This window comes from Plectrocnemia conspersa, unplaced genomic scaffold (genome assembly GCF_051122295.1).
Source record: "Plectrocnemia conspersa isolate PC_06_02 unplaced genomic scaffold, ASM5112229v1 ptg000012l, whole genome shotgun sequence".
Taxonomy (NCBI): domain Eukaryota; kingdom Metazoa; phylum Arthropoda; class Insecta; order Trichoptera; family Polycentropodidae; genus Plectrocnemia; species Plectrocnemia conspersa.
This window is the reverse complement of record NW_028277176.1, coordinates 7679209-7702251: the sequence shown is the minus strand read 5'-3', so window position 1 is coordinate 7702251 and position 23043 is coordinate 7679209. Positions and strand designations below refer to the sequence as shown.

General features: G+C 31.7%; 1 protein-coding gene and 2 long non-coding RNA genes across 8 annotated transcripts in view; 1 reads left to right on the top strand and 2 right to left on the bottom strand.

Moving 5' to 3' along the window:
* Nucleotides 1–23043, top strand: part of sfl (N-deacetylase and N-sulfotransferase sfl) — a 313934-nt gene that overhangs the window by 186285 nt on the left and 104606 nt on the right. The window lies entirely within an intron of this gene.
* The window catches only part of LOC148228087 (uncharacterized), a 136713-nt gene that overhangs the window by 63712 nt on the left and 49958 nt on the right, over nt 1–23043 (bottom strand). The gene's annotated exons all lie outside the window — the stretch shown is intronic.
* Nucleotides 15030–16444, bottom strand: LOC148228088 (uncharacterized). Its single transcript, XR_015811646.1, has 3 exons — nt 16376–16444; nt 16100–16306; nt 15030–15392 (listed from the first exon to the last, which is right to left on the bottom strand). It is a non-coding gene; the product is annotated as an uncharacterized LOC148228088 (long non-coding RNA).

Below are 23043 nucleotides of genomic sequence, written 5' to 3'. Positions count from 1 at the left end.
TGAAAATGAAGTGTTTATAACACTAGTAACCTTGATATCTATATACGTCACGTTAACTTTCTATAAGGGATGCCAGAGGTAAACCTCAAAATGGATTCGTAAAATAAAGAATGTTTTTTTATGTTTTAAGAAAGGAACGAGTTTCTTTATTCTGATCTATTGCTCTTATTTTCAGCATATAACGGATGCAAATTCATATAACCTATTTTAAATTATACAGTAATTCTGTCTAACCCTTTCACCGCGGACGGCTTCAATAAAATCGCCAGTACTCATGGGGATCTAAAGGTGTCATGAACATTTGAGCCTAATAATTTGGTTATTAAGTCTAATTTAATGCTGTAAATCACTTGAATTTATTGAACCATAATATTTTTTTAAATATGTAATGAATAGGTGCCTCCCATATATTAATAAAATTATATTTAATATTATTCACACCACAATATGTGATAAAGAGTGCATAAAACGCTGATTCTATCCTAGCACTGTGTTGCTAATATATTAAAATTTTAGTATTTCTTTACAGCATCCCACTGAGAAACCGTAGATAAGTATATGGATAAGAATTACTTATTTTAATTAAATATTCATAATTATGTACCGAAATATTACACTCCATTACTCTGATTCGTACGCATTGATATCTATCGAGAGACTGAGCTTATAAACAAGTCCTTTGAGCTCCTTTCCTTTGAAATTTGTTACTTATTTTGTGCAAGACGTAGATAGACAAAAGACGCAAAACTAATTGTTGAGATTATCCTTGGGTGACTTGATTGCACTCTGTATGTTTTCCCCTTTAGGTAGAAAGTTCTAGCAGTGATAAAAGAAACCCGAAATTATTCAGTTGAAATCGCTGTATTCGCAAAATTGAATTTGACAGAATAAAAGCTAATATTTGGTTGAGTTAAAATAAAATAACCTAAATGGTATTAACAATTTAATAAAAATTTAATAACGAGACTCAATGGTTTTAGAAAGCTCTTAAGAAACGTCTGAGATAATGTGTTCGTCTTTTAACGGCTTTCCCAACTTATCTAAAACATATAATGCGTGCTTATCATTTGCGTGTTTCCCCACTATCTGGAAAACTTCCCCATTTTTTCAATGTCTATTAAGATTAATTTTTGTGACATTAGTTTATTATCTTCGCTTAGTAAAATATTTGCATCTAAAATAATAAGTATTTATCGACCCATAAACTTTCAGACTAAATGAACACATTTCCGCTAATTTCAACTTGAAAAAAGTACAGGAATAATAATACTAGATACTGAAAAAGCATCTTTGATGTTTCACTAATTAATAAACTTGTTACCGCGTAAAAATTTGCAGGATAGTTTACTCAAACCGTTCCTATTTAAAAAAATACTGACTTTTTTTAATACTGACTTTTTTTAATTAAAACCATCGTGACCAGACAGGTAAATCTAATGCGTCACGATAAAAAGCATAAAAAAGTTATTAAAATAACCATTAGGTTAATGACAGTGAATCAAAATTAGCGAAGAATTTAATAGTAGATTTCTAATATTTAATATTGCTATAATCATACCATAGAATACTATAAAAATATTACGCGAGATCGTATTAATTTTCAGAAACAATTCAGAACCAGTGGCGTAGTTATAAAGAGGCGGGCCGCCCCGGGCGGCACTTGCTTGGGGGCGGCATATTCGCGATGGGATCGTCTAGTGTGGTTCTTAACCCTGAATGCACTAAAACATATATAAATCCACGAATAACAAAAATAAAATTTAAAAAATGCTGATTTTATGATCCTGCAAAAAATGTATAGGGGGCGGCAATTTTAAGGATCGCTCTGGGCGGCACATACCCTAGCTACGCCACTGTTCAGAACACCAAAAATTAATTTAAGTACAGCAATTCGAGTTTTCTATGTTGGCAGCACTGTACATCAGAATGCTGTTAATAATCACGCGTGTTCAAATCTTAGTTTGCAATAACACGTTTACGAAATGGATCGCTTAGCTACTGTTTAATGCGTTAAAATTGTTCAACCGTTCTACAGAAATAACAATTCTGTACGAATTGTGAATCGAAATTTACGGGAAGGTGAAGTTCAATTTTATCGTCCTACTGAGCGAAAAATTTATATCATAGTAAAAAAATTAAAGATACTAGAAGCGGTAAAGATAGGTTAAGGCCTGAGCATCATTGTGGCATTCAGCCGAGAATATTGCTACTGTAAGTGAAAGTGTGGGCGATGACTCAGAATTGTCGATTCGTCTGCGTTCGCAGCTTTTGGGCTTTTATTATGGTTCTCTTTGACGCATTTTACATCTGGACCCGTATAAAATTCAGATAACACAAGAACTGTAGCCCAGAGACCATGTACAGCGATTGTGTGTTAGAGCAGCAGTTGATGCTGAATTTTTCAAAGAAAATCTTCTTCTCTGATGAGGCACATTTCCACCTCTCTTGATAAATTAATATGCAAAATTGCCGCATTTGGAGTAAAGAAAATCTTCATGTGATTCACGAGAGATCATTACATGGTTAAAAAGTGACTGTTTGGTGCGCATTGTGGTCAGGTGGCGTCATTGTGTCTTTTTTTTTTAAATGAAGGTCTGACTTTAATAGCCAATGGTGAGCGCTATAAGTGTATGACAACCGATTATTTTTGCCACAAAATCATGCGATTTATCGCCGTTGGATTTTTGGATTAGTGTAAAAAGGTGTATTATATTGTGAATGACTTATAATTTAGAAAAAAAATAGTATTACTGGTGTTACTCCACACCGGAAAGGCATGTGTTAAAACCCTACCGACTTCAAATAACATTGAACCATTGTAGGTGGTTCACCGCTTATTCGACCATATACGAGTAAATGGTCATTTGTGATTTGGAAAACTATCTGTACTCAACTGAATTATTACACCGAAAGCTCGCCTCTCTATATACAAATCAGCAAAGCCAACACTAGTCGATGATTGCAATGGCATTCTCGTGATATTTAAACGCGGCTGTACGTCACGTACGGCCGATCAATGTCATCGTATATGGAAATTCAAACCTGCCAAATTGTCACACGCGTTCATGAATACGTATGAGAGCCGCTCATTATTTCGACAACTATTAATTCGCGCTTTATTACCCTTAGGGGAAACCGTGCCTCGGAATCAGTCCCGACTCCTACAAGCGTTACGTGGATGGGAAGCAAATAATAGTTTGGCTCTGTTTTAGGGGTGGCGTTTTGTTGATACACCGACTGCCGCTTGTCGCGCTCATTTTAAATGTTTTCATGTACGGTGCTCTCAATAATTAAATTTCATTCGAGCTAGATTAAGTAGTTTGATATGTGAAATCTGATGTGCTAACATGAATTTCACGGACGAAACACATAAGTTAAGTGGTTTAATTAGTTTATATTGGCCATAATGATGATTTAAATGGGGGTTTCACATATCTTTTAAGATGTTGACAGATGACAAGTTACAAGTTGTTAATGTATTGTCATAATATAATCAATTGTTTCGATATTTAAAATAAATAAAATATATAATGTGATTTATTTCTTTCGTCTCCATGTTTTTGTAAACAACATATATCATGCTCTTCTATACACGTATACGAATACCATGTTTGCAGATTTTTTGACACGTATCCACGACATACCTATGTGACACAATGTGCTGCACAGAGAGAGAGAGACAGGCATCTGTGGTGCCACACACAATAAAGCGCTTTTAAATAAATATAAATTGTATTTGAATCTGCGATTTGTGTACAAGCAGCTTTTAAATTTAGGCCTTTGTTCGCTTTAGTCGTTTTGGACGTGTTCAAATTTCGTTATTTTTTCGTTACGTTGTTTATATTACGTTTTACGAAAAGCGTATTTTCTCCCTCTACGTTCGCAAATCATTTATCAGCGAGAAAGTGGCACAAAGGAATTCGTGTATTTTATTTTTATTTCTATTAGAAAACATATTATGCTTATGTGAACTTAATCAAGTTTTAATTGGATTTTTTTTTATTTTTATATATAAAAGCCAGTAGGGCTTTAATAATGCTTTTGGTATGGCACGAAATGTATTAGATTTGTGGTTCAATTGATTTATAATAATAATTTAATTTTTAGATTGCCTGATCGTATATTATATGTTATTTAAATAAGAAAAAAAATCTGTATATCTTTACTACCCCATCCCACGTTATTCTATGAGAAAATATGATATGCAGAAAGGGAATTGGCAACGAAAACCACTTTGGCTAAATTTATTTCTTCAGAAAACTCATATTACTAGACATTCGAGACAATGCAGAAGTTATAAGGAAGGGATTAAGTAGTAGTTTAATATTCAAATACACTTGATGGTCAAATGTAGGATGATAGGTGAGTAATCGAAAATTGTCTTAGGTGTTTACTTTGGTACCAGGTGTGCTTTTCCGTCTATTACTACCATTCTGGGGGTTTGTTGACACAATTTACCATTAACTTTAATCGTACACCGGTTAGAACCAACATATTTCGATATAACCGTTGTATAATGATATTGAATCGTCTAATGGAGTTTGAAATTGCTTTGAAATTAATGATGTAATTTCAGGCGATTGATATTACATATAACTTTGGTATGTGTTATAAAGAAATACGATATATTTACATGAAAAATTAAATAGGTAAAATAAAAAAAATGTTAATTTTGTAGCTTATTTGCTATTATTTTTCTAATAATATTGTAAACGGCTGTTCATTATAAATTCACAATGGCGCATTTGGGTAACCAGCTAAGTCATAGCGGCTTTAATTAAAAATTATTAAATAAATACATACATGTTTTTTAATTGTTATGAGCTTTCTGTTATAGACAAATTTAGTTGATGTAATGTAGAAAATTATAAATATAATTTGCAATATTTTTTACATAACAATCTTTTTAAACTTTCGCAATTAACATATTTTCTGCTTAAACATTAAATGAATTAAAATAAGCTTTGATGCCGCCATTTATATTTTAAAGGTCTTCGCGAATTCGTCACTCTGCAATATATTAATAACATCAATAAGCGAATTTTCAATTAATTTATTATTAATCTGAGGTGTATACTATCATGTTTTTCTTATTATTTATTTTACTTAATTGTCTATGTGTTATTAGTTACTAGATTGTTACACGGTAAATGGATATAATGTTGCTTCGAGGCCGACCGGTGAGGCGCTGATCGGCGGAAGACGTCCTTCCGTCGCGTTGCTAATTTACTAAATCATCCACTACCGCTGCACTTTGGTGTTGCTAGCGTATTTTTGAAATTACCAACGTGTCGGCTCCCTCGTAATATTCCGAGAATCTGCAGATATGTGATGTGTATTTTGCTCATTAGTTCTCGACATCTTTAAAATAACAGCACACCAGAGCAAAAATATTCTTAGAACAATAAATAAATAGGTGGTTGGAATATACATTTTGTATGGCTGTAAGGCTTAAGCGGGAAGTTTTTACGTATATATGGTATTAATTATTCATCTGCTTATTTCTCTTTGAGTAAAATTTACTAAATAGTGCTGCTTTTTATTATTATTTTTTTATGCTCCTGAAACTTCACGTGTTAAAAATAACAAATACTCACAAAAAACAATATCACTGAAAGCAATAATGCAATTAGTTTAAAATATTAAATAAAAATTTGCAAAGCTGCTGCCAAAGTCTAAATCTGCATCGTTAAAGTATGCTCTTAAGCAGAGATTTTTATTCCTGAAATAATAATGTTTTTCTCTAACCGATTGGAGCCGATTGGGCGTAAATGTAATTTGCAACGAAATTCCATTTATAAAAAAAGTGTTTACCATTGGCCAAAAGAAATATACCTGTCGGAATTTATCCAAATAGTTATTTGTGAAGAGAATTTGAGTATTGTGGTATTTTCTTATTTATTAAAAAAGTATTTTTTTATCAAAAATACTAGGTACAACTAAGCAATTTATTAAAGCTGCGTTTTTATACTTGCACTTAATATGTATGCCTACCGCATTTGTATTAATTTGTAATCGATTGTTCGCCCGACCCTTATAAAACGAGATCGGACAGGTATTGTGCTTGTTCGCTGAACCTCTCCACGTGGAGTAGTAGTTGGCATTGTGTACACGTGTGGGTCTGTTCATCTGCCGAATGACGTGGAAATATACGCTAAACTTCCACTTTCTCAGTTAGATAACCGCACGTGTGTGTGATCACACGAAGAATTTAGATGAGATGCGCGCTTGGTTAGTGTGGGTATACCAAAGTAGGGTTTTATTGCACAAGAATAATTATTATTTATAACTGTGAAATTTGTTAGATTTATGTATACTTGTGCGTGAATGTTTTTCACCTGGCACCGAATGACACGAAGAATTTCTCAGTATTGGATGTGGGCGCGATAAAAAATAACTTTACAACTTGAATTTTGTGAAATTGTTTACGTTAACTTTTAAAGCGATTTATAATAGGCATTTTGAACGATTATAGTTTGTTTATCGCGTCAAATGAAATAGGTTTCAGGTGTACCAGTGCTATCTTATAGTGTTTTTCATTTTACTGCTTATTTGTTATTCATGCAGGTATTGCTTAGCAATCAAAACACAGATACTATAAGATAGTTAGTCCAATGACATGTTTTTTTTAATTTTCATCGTGTAATTCAATGAAAAATGACTTTATAATTCACTGTGTTTAATTGGTTGGCTAATATTATTTTTATTTGTGTATCGATTTATATGGTAATACCACGTATAATACTTAAACGTGGTTATGATAGATGAGTGTCAGCTGAGTGAGCAAAGTTGTCTATTTGAAAGAGACCAGATAAGCTGATTATCGAGGTCGGTCGACGAGAAGTTGCTTCTGTTTTAGGTGAACGATTTTACAATGTATGGTAAAATCTTTCGTGACTTATTAAAAATAGGATTTTCTTTTGATGTTTAGTTCTCTTCAAAAAATTTAATTATACCTACTAATTTTCACTGTTACTTTGTTTTTCATGACTTAATAGGCCACCTTTGGGGCAATTTATTATAGACGAATTTATTTAAAGAATACTATATTATGGTATTTGAAAACAATAGTTGTTAATAATTGCTCCACACATTTACCTTAATTACTTGAAAATTTCAATACTCTTTATTGTAGGTTTAACAATATGCATGTTTGTTAATTAATACATATATATTTTAATATTATTAATAGTAGTACAAGTTAATTTTTATAATAAAAGTACTTATTATTTAAATTATGTCTTTTCAATGGTATTATAGCTCAAGATTATTGATGGGTGCATAACACTATCAGTTCGGTTTTTAATTTTTTTTAGTAAAATTTAACAGTACCACAATGTTTAATTAGTAGTTTGGTGCTGTAGCACCAAAGTTGCGTACTTTTAGGACAAAAGCAACATGCGAGTTTTATTTGATGATCATACGATAACCTTTACATTAGGTTTGTGAAACTCGATTGATTTATATGCAAAATATCATAGAAAGACCTTTCAAATAATATTACTAAATTTTACAGAAATATTACAGTCATTAAGAGTGCGTGTTTGATGATTCCCTGTCATCACAAATATTAAAAAAATTGCCAAAAGCAAATTTATAATGGTCCAAAAACGTTCAAGAAATTCATTAATACTAAGCACGCTGCTCTATCGCCTCCGAATGTGATGAAGATGAAAAAAATTTGGATGGTTCTCAAAATATTGCTGATAGTTTTGCATAATATTTTCGTTCTGTTGTGAGAGAAATCTCACAAAGACCGTTTGCTGTTAACTAATACATTAAAATTCGTACTGCAATAGTGCATCAACATTTTTTTTGTGAATGCGAGAGAATAAGAATATTTATTGTTTTGCTTGTCCTTGTTGAAGCGACAATGCTGTGTCACATCCGGCTATAAAATACATATTTTAGCCCATTTTGCACAAAATAAATAAAAAAAGAATATATATCTAATATCACAGTAACTGATGGTCAACTTCTAACGTATGGTTATGTTAATTCCAGCGTCCGTGTGTTTTTGATAAAAAGTGGAAGGTGTGACGCTCACTGATTTAATTTAAATAAATAAATTAAAAATGGGTTGTACTGCACGAGACATAAAATCAGACTCTTTCTCTTTTGTTTAAAATTAAAACTGCTCTTAAAGTTGTGCGATTTAATAAAAATTAAAAGCAGCAAACTTGTATCAAATCAAACATAATTCCTGTCATTTAAATTAAGATTTTTTTGCTGAAAAATTATATATATATATAATGATAAATTATGGCAATAATTATTATGAGATAAATTTGTGATGTATATAAATAAAATATCTAAATTAAACCATGTTTATAATTTCCCCAGCTTAATGTGTAACCAATTTTATGAAATATAATATACTATAATAAACCGCCATTAATATTAATTAAGTATTTACAATGTAATCTACAGAAGCTAATGAACGTCAAAATATATAATAAGATATTCAAATAAATCTGAAGAGTAAGCTTTCTATTATATAATACGGCAATTTATGCGATTGAAAAAAATACAATGTGTTCTATTGATTAACATGCCTTTTAGATTTCATATTGCAATATTTTTTTTCAATATATAAATATATATAAAAAAATACGATTTATACCATGTTAAATAGATTTTGTCGATTGATCATAAATTTTCCAAAACTCATTTCGATTTTTTCCCCCAATAAATAACAGCATCCCACAAATTGAGATGTGTCTGAATTTAACGGTCGGATCACTTAGGCGAGATGTAAATATAGCATGTAGGTCCTACCCGTCCAATCCAGTAATGGAATGCAAATTGGCATGGTGTCGGCTCTTATGGAATGTTGGCGCCGGCGCATATTTATTTATAATCTCACTATTATTATAAACCTGTACCGGATTGGATGCCGTTTGCGAATGGAATTAATGTCACCGATAGATCTCGTAGGAGTTCGCCGATTTCGTCATCGTTCATAAAGCGTTCCTCGGTTGTAACTTGAAAACATAGTAATGCGTTTTTGATTATACTTTTGCACAGCGTTGGAATAGTCACATTTGTAACAAACAACTGCGATATTATTATTTTTCTTGTTTTAGTTTTGTTTCCGACGAAAATAACCCAACTTTTCCCGGTAGACATCCGCGAGCCGAATTAGATATGCATCTTTGGGTCAATCCAAGGAAAGTTTATGCTCGTATTTCTAGCCATAATTTCCACTCCCCTTATAAATTTTCATTATTGCCGGATACTTAAATTAGCGGCGTAATAAAGTGAAAAGTATACAAGTGCCGGAATTATTTTTGTGCGTGGAAATATAATCGTTTTTTTACAAGGTGGGTCAATATAAATAATTATAGCATAAAATTTATGGAAAATACGATCAATTTTTATTTTATTTTATAATTTAATAAAATTCTTAAGATAGTCCAACGTATAAAGGGATTAGATCATACATGTTTGTAAGAAGTAATAGCAGAATATTGAATGATTGGCATTTGAAGAGAAGTTTGTTAGTAAATTGCAAAAATCCTTAGGAGGTATCAACCTTTTTAATTAAGCACATACTTAAAAATTGCGCTCAGCCTCATTATTTGCTTCAGAGTGTAGTTCTAAGAACCTCAGAATACCAAATGAACGCGGAACTAATAGACTCTTATTATTACTTGTTATTCATGCTCCAGCTCCATCATCATAGCAGACGGATGGAAGCGACCCACCGTGGCGTTGTAGGACTCTTCTCTTCTAAAATTGCCTTTACCCTCGAACACGCCCTTCGAGTAGAACTCCAAGCATTGTTTCTCACAGAAAACTTTTCCCTTTTGAATACCAACGCATCTGTACCAGACGCACGATCGCGCTCTTTAATATAAATTACGTCCCGAATTTTCAACGTTTGCCTCGAACTTTGCGCAAGGATAATTGTTCTTTTATACGTATTTATGGCCAATTATGAATTTCGTTCGAAAAACTTTCCCACGGACAGTGTTTAGTTCTTCAGAAAATCGATACGACACGAACGACGAATAATTCCGCGAACCCTCATTCGAAGGGTAAAGGTTAAATCTCGCAATGTAAGCATATGTAATAAGATTTTCTCGTACTTTCAATCGGATAAGCCTTCTTCGTCGCCCCCTCGAAGTCGCACCAACAAAAGCACCTATTTTTCATATTTTCTCAGCGTACGTATGAGAGGATTTTCTTTCTGAAAGAAAAAATACGAATCAATGTAAAACACACATTGGCTTACCATAACATCGCGAATATTTGAATTATCATATTATGCGTAAAGTAACCGACAGTTATTTTTATTATGTAATTTATTGAATTACCACTTTAAAAAAATTACTCTAACAAAAATTCTTTAGAAAGTTTGAACTTTTTCAATATGTTCTAAGTGGCTTTGCTCGAACCTCGTACACAAGCGTATTTCTCGTCGTCCTTTTTGTGTTTATTTTTCTCTTTGCCTCTCCGCGGGATCAAAACGAGACATCTTCGAGAAAGTTTTACATAGGACCGAGTGTTTACTAATATTTACTAATCAGAGCCTTCTCCGAGTACTTTTTTGTCGTCCAATTTAATTTAATCCTTTCCCCCTGAATTTATATTTAGTCATCGTAAAGTATAGATCAACGAAACGTTAATGCATAAAGTTGTACAAGGAACACTTATGAAAGTTTTGTGCTTCGTACGTACTACGCTATCGGATCTTCCTCCCCTTCTGCGTTTGTGCTGCTCCAGAACAACCATAGGCAACCGAGAAACACACACATACACCTGCCTTTGATCTCTTCAAAGTTAGAATCGGCGAGAGATGAAATGTGCGCATTAGTAAAAGTAGCAATATATTATTTAGGTATTAAATATAGTCGCCAAATTAGCTAATTGCACACTGTTGGCGCATGGTTTCAGTATAAATATTTAATTTATTAAATTATAATTTTGATTAAGGTTACCAAGCTTCCAAATACGTCACAAATATGTTATAGAAAATTAGATTAGTATTTGCCAAACTTTATAAACATGAAAGCTAAATTCAAAAGAATTATTTGTGATATAAAAAATTGATTCCAAATCAATTCATACTACAATATTTGTTTCATGTCAATGACATGTTCGTTTCGTTAGACTTAAAGTTAGAAAAATTTGATCTTATGAGATTTAAATGCCCCTTTTTATGTTTAAATTGCAAGAGTAAATCCCTCTAATTGTGTACATGCACAAGAGCTCTGTAATGGAGGAGGAAGAGGTAGACTAACCTTTCTCCAGATATAATGTTATGGCTCTTATTTACCTTGTGATGTCTTTAAACTGTCTTTATGTATCACGGGGTAGCCCGTTTTAAAAGTGCGTTTTGTGACATTTTTTTATTACACTAAAACTAGTTTTGTTTATAACATACAATTTATTTTGCTCACTAATGTTTAATGATCTATGTTTTAAACACTATGTTCACCCATTGGCGTTCAAAAGTTTCTTGTTCTACATTACACAAACACTAATAGTAAATGAGTTATATTATAGTAATGATACTTAGACCAGGTCGAAGGGCTTAAAAAAGGCTCTTCAGCCGTCTTTTCAAGTTGTCGACATTAAGGAATTTGTTGCCTCGATGTTGACGTGATGTTGGAGCTTCGTATCTTGTTTAGCAGCAAAATGTCGTAGACCCAAACTGGTTTCAGGATTTGATTTTATTATATATTGATAGTTTGGAGTTTCTTCCCATAAGTCAATATAGCTTTTTATATTTTTTATGCGTTCTTTCCACCGCCATGCTAGATATTTAGCTGTATTTCCAAATGGAATAGTGTCGCCGTTTATGAAAATTTGCAATAAATTAGTTATATTTTTATTGGTGAAGTTGCTATTCAACTATATTTTCCATTTTTTGCATCAAATGGTGATCCTATCAGCGGCTTGTTGAAGTTTTTTAAGTAGTATTCTCTATTTCTTTACCCACTGACAGGATTGCTGTATCATATGCGAATATTGCAATTGTGAGATCTTCTATTTGTGACAAATCATACGTGTACAACAAATAGAGAATCGGCCCAAGGACACTTTTTTTTAATTCTTTTCAATAGTTTTTCGAATACTTACTTGATATGGTAGCAATGATGTTACTTCGTTAAATGGTTTTCCTGGCTTGAGAATCGTTATTACTTCTGCTATTTTCTTGGTATTGGGCACATGATTTAATCTAAACACTGACTCTTTTGGAAGCTTCTTCATCATTTTGCCAGTTAATAAATCAAATCCGGGTGCTTTATTTGGATTAATATTAGTTATTTTTCTATAGCTATTTTTGTTGATGTTGCGTATTTTATTTTCTTGCTTTTCTATTTCCCTTCGTGTGAATTTCATTGGATTTGAAGACTTCCTCAAGATGGTTAGCAAAAGCGTTGACTTTTTGTTTGTTATGTCTCTTTGTGACATTTGAGGGATTAAATGATAGGTTCGTGAACTGATCTTTCCGCCCACGCACTGGCGACGTACGTCGAAAATCGAGATGAAAATGGCTTTGTAAATATATTACTCCATTCCCTAAAATCGAAACTACAAGAACAATTTAAATACAGCTCAATACAATGACTTGTAATTTTGTAGAACATTTATGTAAAAAATCGGACAATTATTAAAACAGTGACGTCAAATTCAACCCAATTGGTATATTAAAAAAACGACATTGTCTAATGTAAGACTTGAAGTTGTTTGTTTTTTACTCTATTCTGAAAAAAATAATAATTAATTTGTGTTTATCATATGAAAATGAGTCAACGAAGTAACGCTTGATTGTGTTCTGTTAAACAAACTTTTGGCAAACTTATACATACAATAGTTTGCGGGTACAGTAGTCCAAAGCCGCTTCGAACTCTCGGCTTTATTTGTATGCTTTTATCATAATTAAAATCTCAATTTTCTTCGAGGTCTTTCTCTTTCTCAGTCTGTACTAAAAAAATCCGAAGGTATTTGTGTATCCAGCGGGTGAATTTACATTTTAAACGCGGACCAAGTGCACGTTCTTTTCGAAACTTTGTTTGCGGTTATTGCTTAGACAAGGTTAACGGGCGAAAGTTGCTGAAAAGTCTCGTTCGAACGTGGGTTCGTGCAGACGCAATTTCGTTACTTGTTTGTATTTATTTTTTTGCATTTGTTGTCGTTGCTTTTACTCTGTATTTGCTCATATTATTTCGCCCTCTCGTTTTCTCGAAAATAATTAAAATTAATAACAAACAAAGACGTGACTCAAGATATATAAAAAATGTGAATTAAGTTGTACTTGTTGTTCTTGTTTGCTGTTTTTTTATACTTTTAATAAAGCTTCAGTAGTAGTAGCTCTTATTTGACAATGAAATGACACGATTTCCGTGCATTGAGTGTTGTATATGTATAAGACAAAACACGAAGGGTGGCAATTTGATTTCCAGACTGAAAAAATAAAGTACAACGTATTTTTTATATTTATTCAAAAGATTTTCATTATTAATAATATACATATGTTATAAATTGAATTATAATTAGCTTAGTGGTTTATTATATTATATGGTGTTTTATAAATTAAATTACATTCATAACAAAGATTTAAGTCAAATATAATATTTCTCTTAATACTGTTTAATTAAGCTTTGAAAATAATAATTGTATCAACTTTCATAATTCAATATTATAAGAATTTATGTTGGCGAATAGTATTTTATATGATTCAAAATAATTTTCATTTACTTCAACACTTATTGCAGCATGTTCAAGTTTTTAAAAGCAGTCGGCAAAGGCGTCTGAAGAAATTGCTTTCAATTCTTCTGAAATCGTTTCCCCTTGAAAACGGTTTTCACTTTAGAGAATATAAAAAAACCTAGTGTTATATCAGATGTATAGCCAAGTTTTTAAAGGTATATAATTACACAATCGTTGCGGATAGTAACTTGTTCTATTATAATTAACTACATCTTATATATAATTTTCGCTTCCGCTTCCGGCGCACTCGCTTTAAAATTTGACACTCTACATTCAATTAGTTATTTTGTTAATCGTATCGCTCTGTATGAACGGTGTATAATAATAAACATAAACAAAGGAAATTTTATTAATTATAATTAATAAAAATAAAAATTGAGTTGGCTCAAATGATTTTTGAAAAACCTGGTAATAAAATCTTTTGTTTTTGATTGGAGGCTCTGACTGTCGACCAATGAAAATTAAGCATTTAAATATAAAACAAGATGGCCGACAGTAACGTGACAACAGTTTTCAATAATTTTGCTAAGCGACGATAATATTCATTAATTTTTCTTGTGCGTTGTTCGATTTGACTGAATATTAATTTCGGATTGTAAATTCAATAAGTACGTTATAACTGTGAAAATAAAATATATACATAATGTGTGTAAGGATTAGAAGAATACTGAATTGAAACGAAATCTTCAAATTTTGAGTTCCTTCGACGGACTCCGTGGCCGAAAAGTGAGTTTTTCCATTTACAATACATAAAAATTATCATTGCTTCTGTTTTAATGCACATATTCGTTAGATTTGGCTGAATATAATTACTCGAATTGCAAATAAACCAGGTACATTTTAAATGTAAGTATGTGATACATACTTAGTACGTACGAGGATTGAAAGTTAATGTTGATCAAACCATATAAATGCTATTAAACGTATTTTTTATCTATCGATATTTGGGAATACTATCATATATTTCACGACGATCGCGTGACAGTGATTGTGATTCATGCGGTTATTTAGCTGAATCTATTAGGTTACGATTCTGCATAGTCATCTTATTGTCGGCGCCAGTCGACCACACGCTGGAGTTTGCCGTTAACAGTGTGGGAGAGTAAGGGACCTCTTTTGAGCTTGAAAAACCCCAGGCTCTTAAGAGGAAGTAAACTCTGTGAACACCCAACCGACGTAGCGTCCTTTGGACTACCAATGACGAGCAAAGCAAAGCACTGCATTTCAACCAGCAGGCTAATAAGGGCCCGGCCCTTAGGGACCGGGAGCTAATACTGGAACTGAGGCATCACGAAAGTGATGTTCAAGAATGAAGCATAGATATGCAGGAGCATGCAATGCTAATGCTATGCAAAAGCAATGCAACAGAATTAAAGGTGGTCAGGAGAGCGTTTCCCAATAACGCCCATTGGGTTATTCTCGTAGGGCCCTATTACCGGTAACGGTAAGCAATGGATCATGTAGTAACACTATCAGTCATCTTATTGTACTACTGAGATTAATAAATAACGTAGTACTACGGGGGGTGGATCCCGAACATTTGGCCCTCAAAAGCTGGATGCCGCCCATTGGGTTGGATTCGTAGGCTCCAAGTTCCGGTAACGGCAGTGGTTGCACAATGGATGCCAAAGTAGTTCACGCGCATTCATCTTATTGCTCGCTCATGGCTTCTAAAAAATAATTATGAACCTTAAAAACTATATACAATAATTAAAATCTAAATACAACATTCACACAGAGAGTTTTAAATAATATGACATAATAATTTGACGAGAATGTAAATATTTCAATTTTTAAATTAATTTTATAATTGTCCTAAAACATCAGTCACGGGCTCTTGTTTCTTGTCTTCTTACGTTTATTGTGCCATATAGTAATATTTAGGGTAGTTAGTGAGTTGTCTTATATAAACAAAATAAAATAAAACCATTATTGCAGCAAAAAAATCACCTAGATCGTTCCGTTCTGAGTGACAACTCGCAATATATCAGCCAACGGACAGCTTATAAATGTGTAGTTTCTTGGATGTTATCTAATATACATTTTACAATGATTATAGATATGTGATTGTATACCTGAAATAATCGAAAGCCAAAATATCTAAGAGTGGATTCCGATGTGGCAAAAAATGTTTTTTTTTTTCAAAATATGGCTACGTCATGGTTTTTTATCAATTTTTCTTCTGTGCATTCATTTAAATCATTCAAGATATTCAGTTATGCCAAACTTATGTAGTATGTTCTTTATAAAAAGATAATACTTGCTGACAGTGACTTCTACTTGAAATGATTCACTTTTTGTTTATATATACAATTCTACTAATATAATCCATAAGTGAAATTTAAACAACCAAAGAAAAAAAATTAACATAAGTTACCGTAGGAGATTAAACATGTAGATTGACATCTCTTCTTTAACTGACAAATTGTCACAATACGTCATATTTTAATTGTTTGCCATACCTAAATGTTATTTTTTGTTTATAACGAATATCAGATGCTTCATTTTTACTACCATTGTAATATATTTGGTATGCATATCTTTATAAGCCAAATCACTTCTGTTTGGTTTCTAATAATTGATCCTATAAAGTCAATAGTATTTTTGTTAGAATAACTTATATTATATATTATCCATATAACCAAAAACTTACTTATAATTTAAAGTTTTATTTATTTGTCTATAATTCCAATGCTATGTCATCTTGTATCACCTTCATTAACACTGTGTAAGAAAAATGCACTGTGATTATAACATATTTCACTGTTTATTTAATTGCACTTCACCGAGCGCGGCGTGCGTTTGACAGATAGAAGAGTTGCCATATGAAAGCAACTTTGACAGTTAGGGAAATCCTGGCGTTGGCGCGTTTGCGAACGAACTATGATATTGATTTTATCGATTCAAATTGTAAAACACTTGTCAAAATATGTAGAAAAATCATTAAATTCTCAGAAAAAATAATCAGACCAAATAAAAATATTTTTTTACCTTAAAAAAATATGTTTTTTATAAGGGATTTTAAATATAATATAAATAATGATTTTTTTTTATTATTTTATTATTGATTTTTAATATTTTTAGTTTATTATATATTTCAAATATAGTAAAATATTTTTAAATTTAATTTATTTTAGAAAATTATTAATGCTGCGCAGAAAAACCTTTACTTTACAAAAAATATAAATCAAAGTATTTTTTAATAAAAATAGATAAAGGTCACACTTTTGGTCTTAGCAATAGATTAGGTGGTAGATATTATCACTTTATTGGTTGTTTTTAATTGGTAAATGCAATTAAACACCGGATTTTATATTTACACCTAAAACATATAAAAAACTAATGGTGCGACTGTATTGGGTAACTAAAAAACGTTCTTATGACTAAAATTTTAATTTATGATTAAATAATGTTAATACGCTAAAACACGTTACCGAACGTTTCCATTGCAACGTCGCTGACACGATTTTATTGCTTTTGACGTGAATTTTTGCCTTATGAGAAGTGATAATTGTTTTTGTGCTCTCCTATTGACCAAACTTCATACATGACTTTAGACTTATAAAGGTTAATAATGCTTATATATATATAACTAGTAAATCTATTTTTATTAATAACTAATTTTATTGCCCTATTTGATATATTTTGCGACGCCATCTTATCTAATTCATTAGGCATATTTAATATTGGTACACGCCAATTAAAGTTACAAACAATTTAAAATCTACTGTTTTTGGTTTCATACCTCAAAAGATAGATAAGGAAATATTTACATTTGAAAATAATATTTTTCTTTATCAGTAGGTTTTCTCATCGAGTCTCCTGTGCATATGACATGCGGGTGTGGGCTCAATATTGAGGGCATCCTTTATAATGTTAAAATCCCGACGGAACGGATTCAGGCCATACTAGTATGATCTAGCTGGAGTTCAAGTCAGCACTACTGATCTCGGTAGCAATTTCAAAGACCCATTGAAGCGGAGATATTTAACAAAGGCTCTTTCACGAGCTCGCATCGTCCCCTCGAAGGCGGTGATTGAAGATGCGCGTTAAGGCAAAAATAAGTCTTAGTAGGCAGGGGGGCCGCCGTCGGTTGCTATTCATTATCTCCTTTCATTCTTTCGATGAGAAGTCAAAGAGAATTTTAAGTTATCGCACTTAATCAAGTCGCTAGCTGATTTTCTAATGAGGAACTCTTACGATAACACACACATATACAGATTCAAGTTGATGTAATTTTAATAGTTTTTTTGGTTCAAACGCGAAACGCTTTTAAAATAGCGCGAACAATGGATAAACTGATGCATATTTAAAAGTGCATTTATTAAAACTGCAGCTTGTAGCTTAAAACAAAATAAAAAGCACTCTCTTGAATTTTGGCGCGTTGTACAACAACTTTATTTTAATGCAAAAGATAAAAATATCACAAGATGAATGGGTTTGTGACCAGAAATTTTTAAACAATTTTTCCCATAATTTTGCAGAATTATGTTCAACTATAAGTTAATAGTTTTTTTAGAGACGAGAAAAATATGTATTTTTGCCATATAATGAAAGTTTACTATTTGCTCAATTTTTGTCTAACGAATATATATATTCTGAATATGTGATTTAAGGATCTCTGTTACAATTTTAATATTTACCATGTATTTTGTAGTATTCTTTAAATGATAGCGGTATTTAAATACATGTAGTGGTTATTTTATAAATTATTTTTAAGGTAAAACAGCTTGAAATATGTCAATATTGATTTACAATATATATGTTACTGTGAACATGTGTTACGAGTGAAAATATATTATAACATTTCAGTGAAATAATATCAGAATACATTTTCACCACTAGATATTTTAAAATTTGGTAGCCCTAAGGGGTGTGTGACGTCGCAGCCAGTAAAACACAGGTTGAAACCAGTAAGAATTTTATTGGATTATATTATATATTGCAACATACTATGATGAGCGAGATGTTTTCTCCGAGCAGTGGTGGAGAAGCTGGCGGAGGGATGATGTCAGTGGAAGATTCTCAGAGTTCTGATTAGAGCGACATTATATCGGAAGTTGATCCTTCTCTGTTGCGATGCTCGTATGGTGAAGTCTCTCTCAGATGTGAGCGCCCATGACAGTATGTTGTCCGCAGGCGGGCGGGTCTCTTCTAGTGTATGCCGATTAGGTCTAGGTTTATGTATTTAGGGCTGCAAAGCTTGCTCACCAATCCCAATCATACAGCGATCATCCAGCCAATCGTTGCACTCGCTTCTTAGAACAACGAAATGACATTTGCTTGATGGTTATCTCTGAAGTTGAATTGCGTAACGGAAATATTGCAGCCTTACGGTGCAAGCTGTCTTCTGGTGATATATTGTTTCCTGTGACGTGTTTTTATAAATTAAGTTTCAGCCGTTTTTAATGAAGTAAAATCAAGTGATTAATATTGAATAGTTTTTAGTTAAATAAAAATTAAACTCAATTATTTTTGCTGTTTTTTTATTAGAAGCATTTTAAAATTGCCAAAATAATTTAATTTCACTAGCTCTTTTTACATAGTTAAATTATAGTTTGATTTTAGTCTCTGAATATGACTCTTCTGGTTTTTTTCTTATATTTACTTACCATATCATATTATTTTACGTGTGAAACGTTGTTACGGTAGATTCTAAATAATTAACATTTAGTTACGTTTCTATCTACTCGTTGATTATTTTTTTCTTGTTAAAGTACGGTCCAGCGGTTTTATTGTTAATGCAAATTGCTTCGATCATTATTATTTTACGTTCATTTTAACATGTCCCTAACTACTATTTTCGATGTAACGATTATGCTTAATCTCGATAAAACTTGTATTTAAAAAGATAAGTTTATTTGTTTCCATTTTGTTCTCAATTGCTAATTGGCGGTAGCTTATTTTTCATAAACAACTACAAAAACAAATAAAAAATATCCTATTTTATACATAAATTAAACTGAGTTTTGCGGCTAGTACAAAAAAAAGTATTTTTCTTTGATACTCAATCTTCTTTTAAATAAAATTGTATGTAATCCTACTTATTGTGTATTCATTAAGAACTTTTTCTGTTAAATTTGGACATACAACGACAATGTAATATTATTATTATTAATTTACCGTTGTAGCTTTGAAAGGCTACTTCAGATAAATTTTACAATCAAAGACTGCAGAAAAATATTTTTATTATAATAAACGTCTTGTAATTTTAATTACAATCAACTTAACTAGACAATCATATTTCTACATATTATTATTTGGTGTCTTTGACTAATCTCTCAAAAATATCTTCATGCACAACAGACGGGTAGTTTATAGTATTTTTCATTAATCGTTTATTAATACAGACATTAAACTAGTTGTTAAAAATGAAGCACTTGATATTTATTTTTTCGCATATCTTTCTTGAAAATGGTGGTAAAATTGTATTCCTAAAAATATTAATAATTTATTAAAAATACCATAATTCAATCGAGTTAATAACGACGATTATTGTAATAAACACATTTTTATGCTTTTCTTAAAATAATTTGTTATTTAAATCAGTAGAAATATAAACTATGCCGCACAGAGACAATTATCATGATTTTTCATCTGAAAGTGATCTAAAAGGCCGGCTATTCGATAGTTGCTAGGTTGCTGCTTGCCACTTAATTTTTTAATAATTAATTTTAGACATTTGCTTGTGATATTACAATAAAGAATAAACCATAAACGCAACCCATTTTGCACATCTCGAGCTGAGTTGCGAATTTTCAAAATACTCAACTTCAACTCAGGTGTGTCGTATCCTAATGAAAATTCGGTGTCGAACGTGTTAAAAGCAAACTTTTCGTATTAACCAGAGTCCGCGTGTCACAAAGGGTCGACTTTCCGCCTCGATTCCTAGTTTAAACCCTTCGCCGTCTACAACCCTTGCCTGCCTGCGTTTTCATCCACGTCCGCCAAATACATATTCCGAGGTTGTGTGCTTGTGCAGTGTTCGTTCCTTTGACCCTTATTACGAGCCGTGAATACTTCGCCCGACACCCGTCTCTTTATACGTAATAATAAAGTTTTATACGCTTAAACACAGTTACATGTTTGTGTAGCTTGGTATAGGTACACACACGTTTATTGTGTAAAATATGTTACACAATAGTTATGTATGCATATCGTTATAATAATTTCACCGACTAATTAAACAATACTATTTTTCAGATAGCTTAATTTGAAATAGTGGTTTTCGTTTTATATTATTGCTATTGAAGTTTAACGATGTGGTCAGCAAAATAAACAAGCTGTTAATTAATACTGTGTTAAATCGTTGACATTTTTTTTTATTAATGGACTATCAAATTAATGCGGTTTTGAAACTTGTGCCGTGAATTTTATGTTACTGTATATTATGATAACTCTTGAATAATTATAAGTATGGTAATATTCGATAATATTTATAAATACAATTGTGCTGAAGTGCCGAACAGACTTGTTTATTCTTATTCGATTTTATCACTAATATAATTTTTTTATAATTTCGTGAACATTTTTAGTATCTAGTGGAAATTCTATTTTCAGTATTTATATGTCGATCTTTACTACTCAACAATTTTTATTATCAACATCAAATATTTGCTCATATTGAAAAGCATTTGATTAGCAGCGCACTCTCAAAATTGAACATATTTTTTTTCAATTTTGAACTCAATTCGTTGGTACAAGCGAAGCTCGACTTTGTTCGCACATATTTGGGTATTACATTTTTTTTTTCACATGCCATAAAAATAAAATCTCATCAAGATAAATCTCTTTACACAATAGCGTTAAAGCATTGGCGTTTTTATTTTAATTAACATGGATTGAGTCTTTAATCACCTGTTTGAAACTGGTCCCTTGCTTGCGAATTCAATAGAAGTCCATCATTCAGATAAGACTACTCGATGAAAGCGCGTCATAATCAATGATCAATTCATATAGACTTCAATGAATCGGCGAAGGTTGAATAGAATCGCATCAAATCGCATAGCGCTCCATAAAAATGTATATCCACTTCAATGCCGATTATCTCAGAACAGACCAAATCCTTTCCTAAATAGATCTACCCACTTTTCAAACGTCGTTTGATTTTAATCTCTCCTACTAAAAGTATGTGCCTTTAATAATAAGATAAATTTTCTGTTTATTTAGTATAAGTACATAATTTAAAAAATATTATATCTACATTTTGGGATGTGCTCTACAACATATTCTCAGCTCTGTACTTTTTGCCATTGAAAGTAATAATGCTTTTTTTTTGTACGTAAGCCTGCTACGAAAAAAATTCTCGTGTTTTTTCAATTTCGTTCGTATCGAGTGGAAATCGCTGTGCATCCTTTTATCGGAATTACACTTTTACGTAGTTGCTGCTTCTTGTTTTTTTGTATGTACAATTATTGGCTTTCGTTTTACTTCCGCGGAATAAAATTTGCCTTCAATAAAGAACGAGAGAGAGAGCTATGTGGAACACTAATTAAAATTGATCCGACTTCCGACTTTGTAAATTGGTCAAGTAAATACAAATATTTTTTTATTATTGTTGCTGTAACATATAAAAGCAAATTAAAAATAATTTAAGAATAGCAAAAGCTTTACATAAAATCCTAATTAACTTTAATCGTTTCTATGCGGTGTGACTCCGCTTGGTGCGACTTCTAATCCAAAGAGAAGTGATGATGGTAGTGTCAAATTCTGACTAAAGCACATTACTTGTAAAAGATCCTGACGAAAACAATTTCAATACGCCGTTAAAACTTACATACCATTTGCGAATTAGGGTAGAAACAGACTATATTTTTATTATTTTTTATCAATCTAATAAATACAATAATTGAAAAATCAGTATAACTGGCAATGATATAATTTCAAGAAATATTTGATACCAGTTGGTATATTAAATCGCATTATACACCTCATAAATTCATATTTAAAACTGACCGTCTCTTTTACTCCGGTCTTTTTTACAATTGATATCCACACAAATATTTAGTTTTGTAGTACGTTGTCGAAACATATTTTTTTTGGAAGTAACAAATAAAGCTATTCATTTTAAAACATTTTTGCGAAACACGCCGTCAAAAGCAGAATCAAACATTCTCGTTCATTTTTTTGTTAAAAAAATTTCGACCGTGGAAAAATTTCTTTCGTTTTGCGTTGATGTTGGTTTTATCGTCAACAAGGCTCAAATAGGCACTGTAAATTATTTGTTCTCTTGCTCGTCGATTCAAATATTTTCAATTCTTCCTTCATTAATCCGCAAGATGTTGGTTTTCTTAACTATTCTCTGTAAGACTAAAAAAAATA